The sequence below is a fragment of the Triticum urartu genome, chromosome 3A (genome assembly GCF_056163025.1).
Source record: "Triticum urartu cultivar PI428250 chromosome 3A, HENAU_Tu73, whole genome shotgun sequence".
Taxonomy (NCBI): Eukaryota; Viridiplantae; Streptophyta; class Magnoliopsida; order Poales; family Poaceae; genus Triticum; species Triticum urartu.
Genome location: NC_141875.1, coordinates 33,270,607 through 33,275,596, shown reverse-complemented (window position 1 = coordinate 33,275,596; position 4,990 = coordinate 33,270,607). Strand labels below are relative to the sequence as shown.

The following is a 4,990-nucleotide window of genomic DNA, read 5'->3' as shown; positions in this document are numbered from 1 at the left end:
AGACATATTGTAAAGATTTTAGACTAAGTTCATTATAATTAAGTTCATCTAATCAAATTATATAATGAACTCCCACTTAGATAGACATCCCTCCAGTCATCTAAGTATAACATGATCCGAGTTAACTAGGCCGTGTCCGATCATCACGTGAGACGGACTAGTCAACATCGGTGAACATCTTCATGTTGATCGTATCTTCTATACGACTCATGCTCGACCTTTTGGTCTTTTGTGTTCCGAGGCCATGTCTGTACATGCTAGGCTCGTCAAGTCAACCTAAGTGTTTGCATGTGTAAATCTGTCTTACACCCGTTGTATGTGAATGTTGGAATCTATCACACCCGATCATCACGTGGTGCTTCGAAACAACGAACTGTCGCAACGGTGCACAGTTAGGGGGAACACTTTCTTGAAATTATTATGAGGGATCATCTTATTTACTACCGCCGTTCTAAGTAAACAAGATGCAAAAACATGATAAACATCACATGCAATCAAATAATAATAGTGACATGATATGGCCAATATCACATAGCTCCTTTGATCTCCATCTTGGGGCTCCTTGATCATCTTGTCACCGGCATGACACCATGATCTCCATCATCATGATCTCCATCATCGTGTCTCCATGAAGTTGCTCACCAACTATTACTTCTACTACTATGGCTAACGTGTTTAGCAATAAAGTAAAGTAATTTACATGGCGTTTCTCAATGACACGCAGGTCATACAAAAAATAAAGACAACTCCTATGGCTCCTGCCGGTTGTCATACTCATCGACATGCAAGTCGTGATTCCTATTACAAGAACATGATCTCATACATCACATATATATCATTCATCATTCATCACAACTTTGGCCATATCACATCACAAATCACTTGCTGCAAAAACAAGTTAGACGTCCTCTAATTGTTGTTGCAAGTTTTACGTGCCTGCAAAAGGGTTCTAGCAAGAACGTTTCCTTACCTACGTAATAGCCACAATGTGATTTGTCAACTTCTATTTACCCTTCATAAGGACCCTTTTCATCGAATCCGCTCCAACTAAAGTGGGAGAGACAGACACCCGCTAGCCACCTTATGCAACTAGTGCATGTCAGTCGGTGGAACCAGTCTCACGTAAGCGTACGTGTAAGGTCGGTCCGGGCCGCTTCATCCCACAATACCGCTGAAGCAAGATAAGACTAGTAGCAGCAAGAAAGTTGACAACATCTACGCCCACAACAAATTGTGTTCTACTCGTGCAAGGAGAACTACGCATAGACCTAGCTCATGATGCCACTGTTGGGGAACGTTGCAAAAAACAAAAATTTTCCTACGGTTTCACCAAGATCCATCTATGAGTTCATCTAGCAACGAGTGATCGGATTGCATCTACGTACCTTTGTAGATCACGCGCGGAAGCGTTCAAAGAACGGGGATGAGGAAGTAGTACTCGACGTGATCCAAATCACCGGAGATCTTAGCGCCGAACGGACGGCACCTCCGTGTTCAACACACGTACGGTCAGCGTGACGTCTCCTCCTTCTTGATCCAGGAAGGGGGGAGGAGAGGTTGATGAAGATCCAGCAGCACGACGGCGTGGTGGTGGATGCAGAGCGTCACCGCAGCAGGGCTTCGCCGTTAGACTGCGAGAGGGAGAGGTGTAGCAGGGGAGAGGGAGGCGCCAAGACACAAGGGTGCGGCTGCCCCTCCCTCCCCCCCTTTATATAGGCCCCCTAGGGGGGGCGGCGGCCCTAGGAGATGGGAACTCCTAGGGGGGGCGGCGGCCAAGGGGTGGAGTGCCCCCCCAAGCAAGGTGGGGCGGCCCCCACCCTAGGGTTCCCAACCCTAGGCGCATGGGGTGGGCCTAGGGGGGCGCACCAGCCCACTATGGGCTGGTTCCCCTCCCCACTTCGGCCCATGGGGCCCTCCGGGATGGGTGGCCCCACCCGGTGGACCCCCAGGACCCTTCCGGTGGTCCCGGTACAATACCGGTGACCCCCGAAACTATCCCAATGGCCGAAATTGCACTTCCTATATATAACTCTTCACCTCCGGACCATTCCGGAACTCCTCGTGACGTCCAGGATCTCATCCGGGACTCCGAACAACTTTCGGGTTACTGCATATTCATATCTCTACAACCCTAGCGTCACCGAACCTTAAGTGTGTAGACCCTACGGGTTCGGGAGACATGTAGACATGACCGAGACAACTCTCCGGTCAATAAACAACAGCGGGATCTGGATACCCATGTTGGCTCGCACATGCTCCTCGATGATCTCATCGGATGAACCACGATGTCGAGGATTCAAGCAACCCCGTATACAATTCCCTTTGTCAATCGGTACGTTACTTGCCCGAGATTCGATCGTCGGTATCCCAATACCTCGTTCAATCTCGTTGCCGGCAAGTCACTTTACTCGTACCGTAATGAATGATCCCGTGACCAGACACTTGGTCACTTTGAGCTCACTATGATGATGCATTACCGAGTGGGCCCAGAGATACCTCTCCTTCATACGGAGTGACAAATCCCAGTCTTGATCCGTGTCAACCCAACAGACACTTTTGGAGATACCCGTAGTACACCTTTATAGTCACGCAGTTACGTTGTGACGTTTGGTATACCCAGAGCACTCCTACGGTATCCGTGATTTACACGATCTCATGGTCTAAGGAAAAGATACTTGATATTGGAAAAACTCTAGCAAACGAACTATACGATCTTGTGCTATGTTTAGGATTGGGTCTTGTCCATCACATCATTCTCCTAATGATGTGATCCCGTTATCAATGACATCCCCATGTCCATAGCCAGGAAACCATGACTATCTGTTCATCAATGAGCTAGTCAACTAGAGGCTCACTAGGGACACATTATGGTCTATGTATTCACACATTTATTACGATTTTCGGATAATACAATTAGAGCATGAACAATAGACAATTATCATAAACAAGGAAATATAATAATCATTTTATTATTGCCTCTAGGGCATATTTCCAACAGTCTCCCACTTGCACTAGAGTCAATCATCTAGTTACATTGTGATGAATCGAACACCCATGGAATTCTGGTGTTGATCATGTTTTGCTCTAGGGAGAGGTTTAGTCAACGGATCTGCTACATTCAGGTCCGTATGTACTTTACAAATCTCTATGTCTATCTTCCACCCTTTTCTTTGCGATTGCACTTTCAATCCTTGCATGGTTTTCAGACATATCCCTTGTTCTTTGAGCTACAGAAGATACTGGTGTAGAGTTCTCCTTGTTGGAGCAGAAGGCCTCTTGATCTTGATTATTGTTATGTTCATCTTCCAACGTGATTGAGAAATTAGTTGTTCTAATATTAGCCTGAGTGCAATCGAATGAGCTGGTCGGTCTCAAGGGAGAATCTGAGAGAAGAGTCTAGGATGGGAGCCTATCTTCCACCCTTCTCTTTGTGATTGCACTTTCAATCCATGTACGGTTTTCAGACATATCCATTGTTTTCTGAGATATAGAAGACACTGGTGTAGAGTTTTCTTTGTCCGAGCAGAAGGCCTCTTGATCTTGGTCAGCATCCACTTGGAAGAGGTTCTTTGGAAGACACCTTCTCGCTTTCATATCTCCTGTAGTTATAGGTGTCAAATTCTCTTTATCTGAATAGGAAGTTCCATCATCTACTGTGTGGGAACGTTGGGACTTTGATGATAGATCATTGCATTTCCATATATCAATGCTCCTGTTTGGAGTGCATTCTGCCGACACTGAAATATCCATCCTTGAGCCAAGAACCTCTCTGCCAATGGACTTGAGACGTCTGGAGGTAGATGCCACATTCTCCTTGTCTTGAAAGATGTTTGGTTGCCTCACTAGGGAGATGGCATCATACTCTAATGAAACTTCACTGTGTTCCCCTTGATGGATGCTCCTGTTTGAAGTGTATCCTGCCGACACCGAACTGTCCATCCTTGAGCCATGAACCTTATCAACAATGGGTTTGAGATCCCTGGAGGCAGGTGTCACATTCTCGTCAGGAAAGAGGTCTCCTTGTTCATCATACATTGATGAAAGTTCGTCGTGTTCCCCTTGATGGTTGTTCCTGTTTGAAGTGTATTCTGCTGACACCGAACTGTCCATCCTTGAGCCAAGAACCTTACCAACAATGCGCTTGAGATCCCTGGAGGCAGGTGCCGCATTCTTGTCAGGAAAGAGATCTCCTTGTTTCGCAGGGGAGATACCAGCATTATACTTTCCAGAAGCCAGCACTGAGTTTTCCTTGTCTAGAATGATGTCAGTATTTAAATCTTGATCTGACATGAGCAGAAACTCTGTCTCGACTGGCATTAATGGAAAAAGATTTTCAGATGTAAGTTCATTTGACTTCATCTTCTTTCCAATGTTCAGTACTGAGTTTTCACTATCTAAAAACTTGTCATGTTCCAAATTCAGAGGGGAAATGGAATCCATCAACTGTTGGGAACTGGTAGGCTTCAACATTAGCTGATTCTTATCAGTTATTATGTTGCTTGAGACAAGAGGGGTGATGTTCTCCTTGTCCATTAGACTGCTCTCTTCATTTTCTTTAGTTGCTCTTCCTTCTATATCCATGTTGTCAAATTTGCTCTTAAAAATTATGCCTTCAAACTCACAGTCCTGCACAACGATCTTATTTTGGGAAAATTTCTCCTTCAATTTCTGTAAGTTATGCCGCCAGCGCCAGAACTCAGAACTGCATCTCGGTGTTCAATACTTCATCTATCCGATTGATCATATTTGGAATACCATCTTGAAATGTTTGAAGGGTTTGACTCTTAGCTATTAAGTCCCGTGTGACACACTCCATTACCTCACCTAGACTAGCAATTCGTTGATAGATCAAAGACCTCATCGAGAGTCCTTTTACGTATTGCTTCCCTGCACTTTCCATAGTTGTCGCTTTCACCTTCATCGCCACCACAGCCCCAGCAACTTCATCGGTGAGTCCCAGATTTGCGACCACCTGTGCTTGCGCAACCAT

The 4,990-nt window shown here is 45.6% G+C and overlaps 1 pseudogene; it reads right to left on the bottom strand.

The window, feature by feature from the left end:
- Positions 1-3,135: 3,135 nt before the first annotated feature.
- Positions 3,136-4,990, bottom strand: LOC147978207 (uncharacterized; annotated as a pseudogene).